The sequence below is a fragment of the Pseudochaenichthys georgianus genome, chromosome 6, assembly GCF_902827115.2.
Source record: "Pseudochaenichthys georgianus chromosome 6, fPseGeo1.2, whole genome shotgun sequence".
NCBI classification, from domain to species: Eukaryota; Metazoa; Chordata; class Actinopteri; order Perciformes; family Channichthyidae; genus Pseudochaenichthys; species Pseudochaenichthys georgianus.
In genome coordinates this window covers 14,223,327-14,240,360 of record NC_047508.1, presented here as the reverse complement: position 1 = coordinate 14,240,360, position 17,034 = coordinate 14,223,327, and the positions used below count along the sequence as shown (strand labels likewise).

The 17,034-nt window shown below is 42.2% G+C and overlaps 1 long non-coding RNA gene across 1 annotated transcript; it reads right to left on the bottom strand.

Moving 5' to 3' along the window:
* Positions 1-3,332: 3,332 nt before the first annotated feature.
* On the bottom strand, positions 3,333-4,590 carry LOC139433973 (uncharacterized). The gene is made up of 3 exons (XR_011643369.1): positions 4,269-4,590; positions 4,028-4,154; positions 3,333-3,945 (listed from the first exon to the last, which is right to left on the bottom strand). It is a non-coding gene; the product is annotated as an uncharacterized lncRNA (long non-coding RNA).
* Between the last annotated feature and the right edge of the window lie 12,444 nt (positions 4,591-17,034).

Genomic DNA, 17,034 nt, shown 5'->3' with positions numbered 1-17,034 from the left:
TAGGACTCTTCTTGGAGTGTAAATAATTACCGGACTATGAATGACTGGTCAAATATGTTGAATACCGGCAAAACTAAATCTCTCCTGTCAAAATGTCTATGTACTTTGCCGCCAAACACGGTTGCCAAGCAGCGCTTATTGTTGTTTAGGCTGCATGGCCACTCATGTGTCGCGAGTGTTGACAGGGGGCGGGGGAGCACGCTCATGAACTGTCACGGCCCGTCCACACAGCGGCGTGCGCTGACGCTTGCCGGCGGGCGTGTCTGAAACTCGACCAACAACCAATCACATGAATCTCCCGCCCCTGACCAGGGGCGTCGCCTGGACCTGGAAACATTCGGGGCTTAGCCCACAGTGGCAGCGCTACAGACACATTTTCTACTGCAAGACTCCCCACACGCACATACACAATTGCGCCATCTGGTGTCACAAACGTGTGTCTGCATTAGCTTTGTTACGGCAATGGATTGTGGGAGATTCTCAAAGCACGTGAGGATCTCTTGAGGGTAAGGTGCCTGTGTTATCTCGGTGGACAAAATGTATGTTTTTATTTTATAAGGACAATAACGTACTGTTGTGTTTGTTTAGTTTAATGTTAATTGTTTAATGCTCACAGTCACAGCAACATGTTTTTGTGTGATTGATTTTATATGATTTATCAACGTGATCATCAATAGCTAATATGAGCACCAGAAACCAGCTCACGTGTCCTTTTATGCTGTCCATTGAAATGCAGGAAAGTAATCACCAGCTCCGAGTGATCTGTTGCCGAGGGGACACTACACCGGAATTACATAAGCAGAGAAAAAGTGCTATTTTGAGGGAACTCACCTCCTCTGGGGTCCCCCAGGAAGATTTTTTTTTAAATGATGAAGTTAAAAGCATCAATCTTGTGCACTTTGAGAGCAACATCAAGAGATATGGATACATCTCTCAACACCGATATGTCAACAAAAATCAAAGAATCCGAATCAGAAACGGGTTTATTATTTAAAAACACTTTATTTTCCAATTAAATCATAAACTATGTCAAATTATTAGAAGTTGTTAGTAATCAGATTAAACATAAAAAAGGGATGGAAGGAGGAAATAATAATCCCTCATCTCTTGCCGTTTGCGGTTGAAATGATCTATTTTGCTGGCCAAACATGCTGGATGTTAAGCAGTGATGTCTCACTTGCCTTGGCCCTGTATCTGCAGTCCCTAAATCAGTCATGTTACCCATTGACTCGTGTCTGTTCTGGTGTTCCTGTTCATTGTTGTCTCCATTGTCGTTCTTGTCTGTTGTATCTCCTTCTTGTGTGTCCCTTTCTCCTGTTCTCCTTTCTTCATCCTCTACTCTGTTTGGCTCATCTGTGATGACTGTGGGTAAACACAAACAAGTATGTAAGTCAATCAGTTTCCAGCTCTGTCAAATAAATGAATTTCAAGATACACACATGTGTCTTCATTAAAATGAGTTTCACCACACAGTCACAACATGTAATACTAACCAATTGAAAATAGTTAAATGTACATCTCTTGTAGATATCACTGTTAGAGTAGTTATCTGCCAATAGGACAGAATCATTCCTACAAATGCAGTTTGAGTAATTCACTTAATATATTCACATCACACTTTAATATAGTCATTTTCACTTAATACTCTAATATAGTCATCTTTCTGCATTCAACACTAAGGAAAGCTGTATAATTTGACATGATAATGAGGAAAAAAGGCCTCCGACAATGCAGATCATTTTTTGATCATATCAATTTTAAGATGGGGGTCAAGGCTTAATATTTGGGAGCATAGTGTCCCTTCCCCCTTTCGGGAGCCCCACTGGATTAGCTTTGATTGAAGTATTTGTATAAAAAGCTTGTTGGCTGACTGTCCATCTCATAATGTTCACATAGAAACTAGCTGTCAATAGGAAATATCAATCAGAAGAATTATAATTGAATGCAAAAATCTGTCACAAAAAGAGGTTGCACATTTAAATGCAGGTGTTGTTATGGCAACGTCAGTGGCCAAACAGCCACATTTACTGCTGCAAATACGTTCAAACATGCTGTCGACACGTAAAGCAGTGGCAACTATGCCACCATTTCAGCTGACTCTTTCTCAGAAATACTGTCACATAACATCCAGGAATCATATATTTCAGTGCTAGTTTGATGCTAAGCTAAGCTAACTATGAAACACTTTAACTGACAGGACTCCGGATCAACTGTGTACTGTAAGGTAGCTTCTAGCTTCATGTCGAACAGTAAGTCAACCTTTCCCAGAGAGCTTTCTTTGAAATCACCAGGTAACGCTAAAAAATACAACATTTAGATTGTATGACAAAGTGTGTATAATATATCTGGCTAGCTAAAGCTACTTGCTAACGGTTTAGCTTACCCCCGCGATTCAAAGTAACGTCAACGTAGCTTTGCTTACATGTTCGCATAACTTGTAAGTTTACTGACATGTACATACCTTGTTTACCTGGCTCAGGTAGTGGCTCTGGGGTTGTTGTTTGAGCCACCACTTGAGAGTTGCCATCTTTTTTATTAAAAAAATGTCTAATGTCCATCTTCAGAAACTCCGCGTCCGCGGCTGAAAGTGTAAACACTGTCACAGAGGAGAGGTATGTACCTGTCAGCCAATAAAATACGTTTATTTCCATGCAACTCTCTGATTGGTCTGGTGGTTGCCTCTGTTGCATTCACTGAACACGGGAAATTACAATTCTACCATCTTCTAGGTAAAGTACGGTTAATGTATTATATTATTGAGGGAGAATTTGTCCGGGGCTAAAGACCCGGATGCCTACCCCAGGCGACGCCCATCATAGACATATAAAGAGTAGACGCCGCATCGACCGCTGCTGCCTATTGGCGCTGACGAGCCGTGGGGCCGCCATCTTGGACCGGTCACCCGCTCCACTCAGTGTAATCTGTCTGGCAGGCGCAATGAAGTGTCAGCGCATTTTATCAATCATAACTCGCTGAATACAAAACTGATTTTCACGGGGGGGGGGTTCTGCAAACGTCATATATGTAGGCATGATACCGGACACATGATTCGGCGTATTTTAATATTCATAGTAGGCTTAACAGCAATAGAATATTCTGGTATTTGATAGCCTATGTTATGTATGATAGGTATTTTGCAAAAGACACACGATATATAATATATACACACACACACATAAAAAAACACTAATGGTCTATATATGATAGAGAAGCATATTGTGTAGGCCTATACTCAGCTATTTTAATAAGTTGAAAAATGAAGAAACAATAATACATTATACATAGACAGAAGTTATATATCAGTAAAAATGAATATCTATGTCATAAAAAATGAAAATGTACTTCTACATCTATATAAAAAATGTAAATGTTCAAGTTAAACACAAGAACATGACACCACCCCGCCCAAACCATATTTACACAAAGTTGCTCATGACACCCGAATGCCCCGTGCATGCGGCTCCTCCAAAGCATGACTGAGAACCTCTTTCTCATATCTTTGTCTTTGGGAAACCATCAAAATAAAAATGGGAGATTTGAGAGTCAACACAAAAACATTTTAAGAAGGAGGTCAAGCTTATTTTCTTCCTTCTTCTTCCTAGATAGATTAGATTTTAGATTTAGATTAGGACCCTTTGTGTTTCAGGTGACAAAGACTTCGTCAGGTAATATGCAATGGGAGCCTTCCAATGTCCGTGTAGGCCAACCACCATGAACACAAGAGCCTCAGTAGCAGCATCGGTCTCATTGTTTCCATCACCCATGTCTACAAAAGCAGACATTGACTGGTTATGTGGATTATATTGCACATGTTTTCTGATGGCCATGTCATCCAACATGAGTGAAACACATCCATATTTAGCCTGGTCGTCCTGGCATCTTCTCTCCAGCATATCCAGCATCATCTTGTTCAGGCCAGGCTTTCCATCCACCGAACACAGCCACCTGTAAAAAAATTGAGAAGTAGCTATTTAACGTACTTGCAACCGTAATTTCCAAAAATGAAATTGAACAACATTAAGACTACCTTTTTGTTGTAGTCTCTCTGAGGTATTTGTATGCCTTTGGACCATGTAGATGGAGTGTGAGGGCACATTCTCTGTGGTCCTTGGAGTACTCATGGCCCTGCTTTGCCTTCAAGTCTATTTGAAGATCTGAAATTGTATGAGAAAAAATTAATAAGTCCCCTTCATATAATAACAAAGGAGTTTAATAAAGAGTGTAAGAGTAAGATGTACATGAATTTCAAAGTGCTAATTTCATTTTACCTGAGTAGAAATTAAGCCTCTTTGAGTTCTTCATTAATGAGGTTCTTTTCCCTCAAATCCCCCAAAAGAGTCCTCACTGTGGTCTCTGCCCTCTTTTCTCTAGCCATGGCATTCTTCCTCTCTCGCTCGAGACTCTCCACTCTTGCTAAAGCTTCATTGAGTCTGGCCTTAAGAGCAGTAGGAGAAGCAGGCGAGACATAGCTATGATCCTAGAAAGAGGGATGAACATGGTTTGAGTGATGTTTCACTTCACACACATCACTTTGACACAACTAGAGTATGGCCCACATTATTTCTTATAGTCATCACCTGTCAAAGCCACTGCCAGCATCATGCGTGTGTGTGTGTGTGTGTGTGTGTGTGTGTGTGTGTGTGTGTGTGTGTGTGTGTGTGTGTGTGTGTGTGTGTGTGTGTGCGTGTGCGTGTGTGCCAGGAATGCATGTTCAACATGTCTTCAATTGTGTGTATGTGTTTATTTGTGAGTGTGTTTAATATGAGTGGCAGCAAACAAGAGAGATTTTACTTTGTCTAGGACCATTATGAATGATGTTGAAAATAGAAATACTCACATCATTAGGCTGAGGTTGTGAGTGTGAGGTTGAAGCTTCTGGGTCGTCCTGAGGGGCCACAGACAGGCTCTCTTCAGCTTTTCTGGAAGTAGACGTAGTCCTGCCCTTTTCTGGCTAAAATGAAAAAGCAGAATACCACACACACACACACACACACACACACACACACACACACACACACACACACACACACACACACACACACACACACACACACACACACACACACACACACACACACACACACACACACACACACACACACACACACACACACACACACACACACACACACACACACACACACACACACACACACACAGGTATGTCACCCTGCCCTGTTATTGATAATAGAATATTTACATTTATGAATGCTAATAACCTTATGATGATACACCTACTCTTTGGAGGTGAACCGGGAAGCTGAAGATGGAGGGAATAACACCATCTCTGAGTCGGACAATCTGTCCTGTCAAACTCGTCCTGCTTAAAATGCTCACTGCAAATCACGGATGACTCGCTTGCAGTGAACCCTTCCCTCCTCAAAGCAACTTCCCACTTCTTTCTCATATCTTTGTCTTTGGGAAACCTTCAAAATAAAAACGGGAGATTTGAGAGTCAACACAAAAACATTTTTTTTCATTCATCCCACAACGGGGAAATTCACTTGTTACAGCAGCGATTTATAAAGTCTCAGTTGGCCATGAACATAATGTTTGCTGGCTACGATTTCGCTGGCGGACATCAATACAGTACAATAATATTATATTTACAAAATACAACCAATTATAATGTTGAATCTTACTTGTGAAAAGTAATCCCCCGACCCCTGTTCGCAATCGTCCGCCGATTTGCACAGCAATATGCTGCTCTGGCATCTTGAAACCTCTGCTGTCTATGGGTAGAATGTCTGTACAATATGGGTAGGATGACCGGTCCAAGATGGCGGCCGTATTTCTTGCGCCCCAGCAGCCAATGCGGCGTCTACTCTTTATATGTCTATGACGCCCATCATAGATATATATAAACACTAGATGGCTCACCCGCGCTGCTGGCCAATGGAGACCGACGTTGCCACTTGGCCGCCATCTTGCTACAGGCAGTGCTCTCATTCATAACATTATGGTTTACTATTTAAATAACCATAGCTTGCTCAATTTTCAACCGATTTTCAAACGGTTTGGTTTTTTATAAACATCAAAGATGTAGTTATGATACTGCATACTTATAATCATGGACTTTCATATGAAAATAACATTAATCAGATAAAGCAATAGCTATACACACACACACACACAAGGTATTTATATTAAATATTTGCCGGTGTATATATTTCCATTTATTTTATTATATTGTCAATATTTAAAATAAATTATAAATAAATTATAAAATTAAAATACATTTATATTTTATATATAAAAATCGGTCTCATGTTACCACTCTGTAAACCAAGAGTTGTTAATTGAGCAATGCCTTAGCTTGAAGAACAGGGACACAACTAATGACAATAGCATATGTTGGTATATTATTTAGATATTCACACCTTTATCAGAAGAACCAAACCAACATAAAATGTGCTAACAGACAGGCCAGTTCTGTCTAATTTATCACAATTATTTTTGACATGAGATCTTATCATCCTAGTTTTGTATTTAGTTTCTAGATTTGTAAACAAATCCAGAACCTTTGAAATATGTTATTGAAAAAAGACCAAGAATAATATAAACTGTACCATATGTCCTTCTGTAGTCCATTTGTGGTTTGTCTTGACTCACCCCGGCTGATATATCACAAAATCCACTGTTTAAATTGTTCCCTATATTGCCCCTATGCCCCTGTAAGGTGTCCTTGGGTGTTATGAAAGGCGGCCCCCCAACATAAATGTATTATTATTATTAAGAAGAACAACTTGGTGTGGTGTGGAGGGGATGTAGGAAGCAGGAGCAGGTGGGGAGAGATGGGGCTTCAAGGTTCAAGGTTATTTGTTTTAAATGTGTCTTGCACACAATAAAATAAAATACTGTATACCACAAAACCAATAAGACACACAGTGACACATGGCACACTAACAATCAATCATCGTCCAGCCTCAGCTTTGGTATTCTTTCACAACCATGTTATGGGTTTATTAGACTGAGCAAACATAAACATATGTGGTGATCCCACGGGTTCTTGTTTGCAGACAGCGGCGATTGGAGCATCCGTAGGCTGCACACAAATCCGGCATATTCAGGTACTTCTGTAAACACAAAGCCAGCAAATTCCTGTATCATAATGCAAGCTGTTTTTAACAAGCCAAACCACTTGGAAGAAATCATGTGTAACTTAAGTTATGTTGAAAAGAAAGAGCAGTTCTGCCTCTCCCACTGGTGTAAAGTTGCTGGGTGAACTTTGTAATACTAGGTCTCACTGACAGCCTCTTGTTATTAGCCAGCTAATAAATACAACCACATACACAAAGAAAAGCTGCAATTTCAACATGTCCAAGCATCCTGTATCATAGCCATGCTAATAATGTTTATAATAAACCAAACCGTTTGTAAATCAGTCAAGATTTCAGCGAGTTAAGAGTATTTTTGTGCAGATCACTCACCTTACAACAGCTACCATAACGCGAATCAGAGTAACTGTTGACTGTAGCAAGATGGCGGCCAGTCAGCTACGCTGGAAAATCTCCCATGAGCCATCTAGTGTTTATATATATCTATGACGCCCATGCCCCTGACACACAAGCAGCGGTTTGATTGGCTAGAGCTTGTACTGGCATATGATTCGATTGGCTGACGCCTCGCTGAGGCGTCAAAAGTTGAACATTGCTCAACTTTTGCAGCGAGCCACGCCAGCTACGCTCCACGTTGCTTCCCACGATGCATTTCGGCTAAAAGTGACGTCACCCCATTCAAAGTGAATGGGGAAGCGTCAACGCACGCCGCCGTGTGGACGGGCCGTTAGCGCCGGAACCTCGCAACGGCTGCGGAGCTCATTTGCGCCACATTTGGGCCTAAGATGAGGTTTGAGTCTGCGTGATCTGCGTGTAGGGAGCGGCAGCAGCCATATCATTAGCTAGATCTGATGGATTTGGACATAAACGCGAGTGAAGTATAACCGGACACGAGAGAGAGAGAGAGAGAGAGAGAGAGAGAGAGAGAGAGAGAGAGAGAGAGAGAGAGAGAGAGAGAGAGAGAGAGAGAGAGAGAGAGATCAGCACCTGCAGCTCTGCCCGCTGTGAGGGACCGGTGAGCGGAGCAAAACACACCTTTATATGTCACCTAACACATTTAGCTAATAATTTTGAACAAACATGTAATACAGAGGGACAATGACTAGTGACACCGTTACACAGCAAACCAGGCAGACAAAGAAATGGCACAATTAGCAGGCCTATGCTGCCCTCTATTCTAACAGAATGGCTATTGAAGTGACACGTTATTACATAAAGTAATGAATTATTACAAACAATCACGCATGAACAACATACAGGAATGCACACAATGAAGTCTCTATAATGACTACAATATAAAGAACACTGCAAACAGGTGTCCATTTTAGGTAGCACTTTCCTGGAGCGTCAGCTTCAGCGTCAGACAGGATAAGACTGTTAAAGACATTAGAGTCCTGCGGGAGTAAGACTGGCAAAGACATTAGAGTCCTGCGGGAGTCACGAGGGAGTCAAAGAGGAGGCAAATCCTACTTTGATTGAGCTAAGTGTCGCTGGTGTTTTATTTTATTTGGTTGTTTAGCCCCTCGTGCTATAATCATGTGTGTTTTCTCCATTCCTGTTTATGTGTCTTCTCGCAATTATCACTGGCCCCGTGTATCTCGTAATCGATATAACCGGCCAATCAAACACGTTTATGCAAATCTGACAGTAGAAGCGCTAGCCAATCAAACCGCGTGTAAGCAGGGAGAACCATTTCCTCATATTCCAAACGAGAAATTACGGTAGCAAATCACCCGGTTCTTTACGACCAGAACTATTAACGGGATACAAACCGGAAGAACCAGGCATGGAGGGAGGTGGCAGAGACAGTGGGTGAAACTGGTAGGTTTTCGCCTGTTTGGGGAGTTTATATATATATTGCTCGCATAAAATCCCTGGGGTTTTTTGCTTTGTATGTCGGGGGCGGGAGATTCATGTGATTGGTTGTTGGTCGCATTGCTCGCAAAAAATCCCCAAGCTGTCAGACACGCCCAGCTCCAAGATTTTCAAGATTTTTGAAAAGCTGCTGTGTGGACGTACCGTTAGGCTGACTTGATCTCTGGCTACGCTTCCCTGCAGTCTCTGGATTTCCTTGCTCTCACTGAGACGTGGATTACTCCATCCACCCTGCTTTTTTGTGGAGGGAAGCCATGCGCAGCTTACTTCCTGGTTTTAGGACGCATCTCTCTCCTCCTCTTCACACACACACCACACTTTTCGCGGCACACGTACTTACAGCCAATCAGCTCTGAATTATGTGAGATTACGTATGGTGGGGATGGCAGCACTATGCCCCTATGGTCATTATTTGTTTGCCACACACATTAAATAGGACAATACTCTGAGCATGCGCAGTGTAGTTTTTATAGTCACCGTTCACTTAGACAGTGAGAGGGAGGGGCATGATCGGGTTTTGTCCCACATGGCTCTAAACAGCTCAATAGGCACACACTGTAGACACTAATTAGAAGAACACAGACTAAAACAGCAATAGTACAGACGAATCAGATGATTAACCAGGATCTTAAAATATATTTTATATATTTTGTTATTTATTTTTTGCATTTTTTTGTAATCATTATTTGTAACTTTCTGCTGACACTAGGTGGGGCTGTGCCAATGAGTGACGTCTGAGGAAGATGAAAAATGTAAATTAAACATTGTTGAGAAAATGCTGCATCTCTTGCATTTATTGACATAGATGAGCCTTATTATTTACCTTTGTAATATAATTTTTTGTATTTTTAAATTGCTTGGTTTTCGTGAAATTAGCCTGTTTTCCTATTAAAGTGTAACAAATTGATGATCTCCACAGATCATCTTAACCCTCTGAGACCCACAAAGGACATTTCCGTTTTTGTATATATTTGTGTTTTGCCTAATAAATTGTCATTTATTTGCAGTAAAATCAAGTTTTACACATCCCAGAAATCAGCACAACCTCAGCTAATGACATGTGTCACTCATTAGAGATTTATATACACTATAATAAGGGATATTTGCCCATAAATAAAAAATAAATAAAAAACGGAGCTTGAATGTTTTACTTCTTTCATTAAAAATAACTGCTAGCCATAACATTGAAAGAAACATTCAACACAGAAAATTGCACACATTTATTATCATTGTATCATAACTGATTAGAAGATTCTAACTTATTCTGTTCATTAGTTATGCCCATTCTTTTGGGCAATGTCCATGGGCGTTTTTTTGCGAGGAATTGTCATTTTTTGTCCTGCCAATTTTGAAGAGTAATAATAATAATGCATTTTATTTATATAGCGCTTTTCACAACTCAAAGACGCTTTACAGTATGAGGGAGGGTAGACAAACAAGGACAGGCAAACAAGTAAGTAAAAAATAAAAAGGCAGTTAAGAGGAAGTTGATTGAGAGGGGGGGGGGGGCTTATGGGTAGACAGAGTTGAAAAGATGTGTTTTGAGGCGGGACTGAAAGACTGTGAGGGACTCAGGGTGTGTTCACACCTAATAGTCCGCTCTCTGGTGCGCACCAGACCACAGTTTGTTTCATTTTTCAGAAGGTTCGGTTTGCGTTCACACGGGCAAAAACTCAAAGGGACTACAAACTTTAAACACAAGTCATGTGCTCGGAAATGCTGTTCAACCATTGGTCAGACATTAAGGGGGTACAAACGCAAATCCCGGCAATTTCTAGCGGAGCCTCCGCCATGGAGCATCGGTCCGTTCGATTTAACTGTATACAGTTTGGCTGAAACTAACTGACAAGACAAGAGCGACAAGAAAACAGCGGAGAAGTAACGGGTAGAAACCCTCCTTTTTACGCAGCGGTCCAGACATAGGTTAGACGGCGACACATATTCAGTTGCCAGTTCCTTTGGCATTATGGCAGGGATATCTAGATACTTTCCAAGGTTTGACATAATGAATTGTGCTACTTTTAAAGCAAGCAACGATTTTTAAATATGTAATCAAAAAGCTCCTCAAAACGCTATCGAAGCAGTTCCTGCCGTTGCTACGTTAGTTCAAACAGTAATAACGGACTATTTTTCTTAGCGGATGCATGTACATTTAAATACATAGGCTACAACTATTTTTTAAATCAATAAAATAATTTTCTAAATCCACAAAAGCATTTCAATTAATATTGTGAGTCATGTCGTTACTTTGTTGAGAATGTGGCCATGTAATAAGCGGGATAATGTGCAGCAGCGCGGTCATTATGGGGAAAAGAACACCTTCATGCCGATCTAGATCCCTCCGCTTCACGTCGGGCTCCTGATCAGCCTGTCGGTGTTCTTTTCCTGCTGATCCACGAGAGACATTCTGCAGAGGAGGGGTGTTTCACCGACGACAGGTGTTCTTACTTTTATGTAGCTGACGGAGAATGTTTACTTTACACGACACTGTTCAACACTTAATTCTGCTTCACTCTTTAACTAAACAACCGCGGATGTCTTGAAAGACTCTTTCGCTAAAGATTTTGAAGATATCCGCGTTCTTGTGACACGTAAATACTGCGCTTCCTATGTTTTGGTGCGGACTGCGTTCACACCAGCAATGAACCGCTCCAGAGTTCGCAAGCAAGCGCTCCGAGACCACCTATTTTAGCGGACCAGAGTCCGTTTGTTTAGTTCACTTAAGAGGTCTCGGACTGCGTTCACACCGACCCAAATGAACCGCACCAAGCGGCTAAACGCACCAGGGTTCGATTCAACCGGACTATACAAGGCAGGTGTGAACGCACCCTCAGAGTCACGGAGATCTTGGGGGAGGGAATTCCAGAGCCTAGGAGCTGCCACTGAGAAGGCACTGTCCCCAAAGCTGCAGAGTGTGGATCTGGGAATGAATAGGAGTCCGGCTGCAGTGGATCTGAGGGACCGTGGGGGTTGATAAGGAGTGAGAAGGTTTGTGAGATAAGGGGGGGCCAGATGGTGGAGTGCTTTGTAGGTGAGGACCAGAATGTTGTAGTTGATGCGATGGGAGACAGGAAGCCAGTGGAGGTCTTTGAGGACTGGGGTGATGTGATGCCATGATTTGGTATGCGTGAGGAGACGTGCAGCTGCATTTTGAACCTGTTGGAGTCTGTTGAGGGATGTAGTGCTGATGCCGTAAAGAAGTGAGTTGCAGTAGTCAAGGCGGGAGGAAATGAAGGAGGGGTTTAAAGGCACATGCAGAGTTGCATATAGAGATGTCTTTGTTCCTAATGTCTGGTATTGATTAGATGGAAGTAGGCCACTCCTTATGGATATACAGACCATGTATTTTATCTTATGTCTTCAGAGATTGCTAGTTTGCCCCACATGCAAGTGTGACTATGCTGTGTAATCTCCCCGGCCGTATTTGACTTGTAATAAATATCAGTGTTTGACATTCAGAACTCCTGCTCATCCCGTGTCTCTCTGAGTCCTGACTTTGCAACAGAAGTTTTCCTTACAAATTGGCGTTGTCGACAGGATACCAAAAGATCTTCAGAGACTGGTAAGTGTACATTTCTATTTGGAGATTGCCTTACCAGAATCTGTGATTGACGGTATCATAAAATTACCTGTGAAACTGAGCTGCATTTTTTTTTTTTTGGTTGTTCTACTCGTTTACTCGTTTTGTCCTGGCCGATTTGCCCTGTGATTGTTGCTGGGGCATGTGCCTACAGAACAAGCACAGCTCATGTAAAAAACAATGAGAATATTGGGGCTAATAAATAACCTAGGAATATCGACTTTTACTGATTTCCTCTGTGTGTGATTCTCGGAATTAAATTACCGGACAATTACACACAGCAAATATTCGGAGAGACCTTAAAGGAGAGCATCAGTAAAGTGGAGCTTCTGCATTAGAAGCAATGTGATAGATTTGTATTAAAACAAATCGCCGAATTCTGGAGGTCTCAGTGGTCAACTGGTTAAATTAGCAGCAGTCTCGACTGGGGCAATGAGACATCCTCGATCTGTCAGTATTCCACATGCTGACGATCAAACAGGTGCTGGAATGTGTTCACCAGGACGACTGGTTCACTTCCACCTGAAGGATGCATACTTCCACGTACCCCTTATCCCGAAACACAGGACATTCCTGCGTTTTCTCATTTCAGGGAATATCAGACCAGACAATCGTCTGCCGTCGGATATTTCCTGGCTCCTCTCATTTTTGTGTAGAGAAGGCTGGAGCCACTTCACAGAGGAGGGATGAGAGTGTGGTTTCCTCTGGACGACCTGCTATTTGCTGGCTCGCTCCAGGGAGGAAGTCGCTTTACAGACGGTACATCTCGTATCGCATCTGTCAAAGCCTGGGTTTCATAAGAAATTGGAAGAAGATAAACTCAGCCAGCAGAGCGCGGCTCTCGCGGCAGCGAGTGGAGAAACTGACAGCTCTCCTCCAGCATGTCACAACCCACACAGCCCTCTCCGTGACGCAGCTGCTCGGCGTTGGCGTTAGCTGGTCATGTGATGATCCCCCGGGGTCTCTTCCAACAGGGGGACACACCAGAGGTGGTTCATTTGCTGCAGAAGCCTGCTGTTTTAAACCTATTGGTTTATAAACTGCAGAGCTCGCGGCATTCCTCCGTCCCAGATATGCCTCCTACACACGGTCATAATAAATCCACGAGCACCGCTATAACGCCTCGTGTGGACAGCATACACACACCTCTCATCTTCTGGGCGTGTACGCGCCGCATGATGAGAGACAGAGTGAAATGCAGCGTGTGGAAACTCCCTCGCAGCCCTTTGCCTAAAAGTGTGAGGCTGTGTCGCAGGCATATGTCTCGGTGGAGCCCCCGGAGAACATTAATGCGCACTCCACCAGAGGAATTCCTCCTCCACGGCTTTGCACGGAGGAATGTCAGTGGAAGATATTTGCACGGCTGCATCTTGGTATTCCCCCTGTTCATGTATTCAATGTTATTTGAGGGATGTCTCCCTTTCCTCTCTGACGCACCCTGTACTGGGTGTCCTGTCGGAGTGAGTGACGTCAGGGATCCAGCTGAGCGCTCTCCTACCTGTCTGACACGCAGAGAGCAGCTGTTCCCCCTCTATGATCGCAGGAAAAGGTGGGACCTTCGTCTCTACTTTCTCACAGCGGCCGGTATGTATTGTTCCCAGCCTTCACCCCGTCGGGAAGATAGGCATGTTTTGCTATGTTCCAGGGACGGTGATGCGCCATTACGCATGGCACAACAGGCAGGGGGGTGTTATTGAGCAGGTGTGTCTGTGCTTCGAGTGCCGGGCGGACCCAGTGGGGTGCAGACTACATCATGCTTCGCCCTTAACCCAATAGCGATAGCCTTAGAGGGCGAAGCCATATACGAAATAGAACTGGGGTTACCTACTGTAACCCAGCTTCTATGAGTAATGGCGCAGCCCTCTAAGCGCTGGGCCCCACTGGCTCTACGAATAGCTGAAGAAAAGTAATATTGTATGGGAGCAGATTGCCGGGCCACCTTCCTATTTATACCGGAAGGAGGCCCGAGGGTGGGGCCCACCTAGCGGGTGGGCGTGGACTACATGTGTTTCAGTGCTGCGTGGGGGCGCAGAGGGATAACCCAATAGCGATAGCCTTAGAGGGCTGCGCCATAACTCATAGAAGCTGGGTTACAGTAGGTAACCCCAGGTCCAGGTTGAATTGAGGAGAATATTTGTAATGTTCAGAGGTTGTTGTGTTTAATATTCATGAGGATATTTGTCGTTGTTCAAATGATAATAACATTTAACATTTAAAGCATATTTGTCCACTCATATGTTAAGAGTATTAAAAACTTGACAAATAGTCCTCTAATTTGCGATTAATCGCGATTAACTATGGACAATCATGCGATTAATCGCGATTACATATTTTAATCGACTGACAGCCCTATAATAATGTTATTATATTGTACTGTACTTGAGTAATAGGTTGAGGTACTTGTACTTTACTGGAGTATTTAAATGTTTTGCTACTTAGTACTTCTACTCCACTACAGTTCATAGTTAAATTATGTACTTTTACTCCACTACATTTATTTAATACCTTTAGTTACTTTACATATTTGGATTAATGACGTTGTTAAGAACTTGGATTCACAAGGGAAAAAGGACTCAAATGCACGACATGGGAGCCAGAGGTAAAGTATAGGCAATATACTTTTATTTGCCAAAAAGAATATACAAAAAGAAAAACACTATTTGCGAGGTGACAAAAAATACAGAGCTTCAATAAGGCTCAACAAAAAACGCTCACAACGTGAGGAAAAAAACTTACAAAAGGTTTTCAGGAGCATGAATAAGGCATGTGTCAAAATAAGTAAATGCTGATGAGCAGAGTTCTGACATGAGGACAGGACAAGACGAACTAACAACAAACAGAGGGAAACAGGGGAATATAAACAGGAGATAACAGGGCACAGGTGAAAACAATCAGGGGCGGGGCTGATGCTGATGAGTGCGGGAGAACACACTAGGGGCCCTTCTCACTTCTCTTATTTTTCATTTCTTCGCTCCTCGGTCTCGGTATCACCGGAAGTTGATTTGTCTGTGCCATCTTGAGTAGCATCCCAATGGCCTTATTTCTGCCAGAGGAGCGAGGAACGAGGAGCGATAATGGAGGAGCTATAATCGAGGAACCACCAGACCATCCTTCGATGAAATCCTCAGACACTCGCCCCGCCAACTTACTGTGTATCGCTCACTGATTGGACGATGCAGTGCATGCACTGATCTCATGCTTCTTGACATGAGAGCAGTTTCCCAGCGGAGTGAAGAAAACACATGAAACTCACGGGAGTCACTCCTCAGTTTATACCGTGTTTTGTTTCAATGCATGTATCATTTAGTTACAAATATGTGATATATCTGAACAACAAAGTGGTCAAAAATCATTTTATTCATTTTTTGGAAACATTTTCATGATTGCTTTTTTCATTTTACATTTTCATTTATTGTCATTTCCATTCAGCCAATCATTAAGTGCTATTAAAATGTTAATGTGCTACATATCCAAACAAACAAACAGTGTGCAATCCAATGAATGTTAATCTAACTGGGTTTTGATAGATACTATATCTCTTTTTCTTCTCTCAATTATTTTATTTCTATTGTGCACTCTAATCAATATTAATCTAACTATTGTTCGTTTATACATTTTAAGAATGGCGTTTATCTTTTTTGAGAATGAGTTCTTATAGCCTGTTTTTCAGGTCTCAGGCTCGAAAATGATATTCCCAGAACAAATGACCATATCTTCCCTTCTAAAAGGGTACATTAATAATCTTTTTTTTCTAATGATAAACCTGTGAGTTGGATGTAGAAAAGTCAGAATCAATATAGATGTTTTTTATTTTAAAGAAAATTCAGATTGAACATAGTAAAAAACTGTAAATTATAGTGTCCGTCCAAACATTCTTTTTTTACTTATAGTGAAAACTACCCTTGGATAATGGGTTAGAAGACTAAAAGCTTTAGGAATCCAAAGTACAACATATAATAAGTACCCTGTATCAGGATTGATGCAAAACAAGTGACATTTGATATTTTTAGAGAGATTTAGCAAAAAAAAAACACTTCTGGGGTCATTTGGGTGGATTTTCCATATCTCTGGCCCCCCTTGGTCGATTTTGACGAATGAAATCTCTTTATAACCGCTAGAGCCAATGAAATCGAGGGGAAGTTCTACACACACCAACACATGAATAAATAAGGAGTGAGAGTGACACGTAGCCAAAACCGAAAGCTGCATACACTCTGGTGGCTACCATTAGCAGCTAACATTTGTGCTCCGATTTTTACATTAAAATGGAATTATGGATTATAAACAATTGCTTCAAAGCCACAGATACATTATTAACCTATGGATCAACCGATTCAACCGCGTTTTTTCTCGTTTTAATGCCATTGAACACCAGTGGCGTAGCTTAGGGGGCCCCGCCCCCACTGTAGGCTATCCTCTTATATTTCGTAACGCGGGAACAGGGCGCAGAGGGCGGGGCCCCCCCCCTCCCTGCTATGTTGCTACGTCATGTGTACGCTGCCTGTAGTAGTACAACAGTGT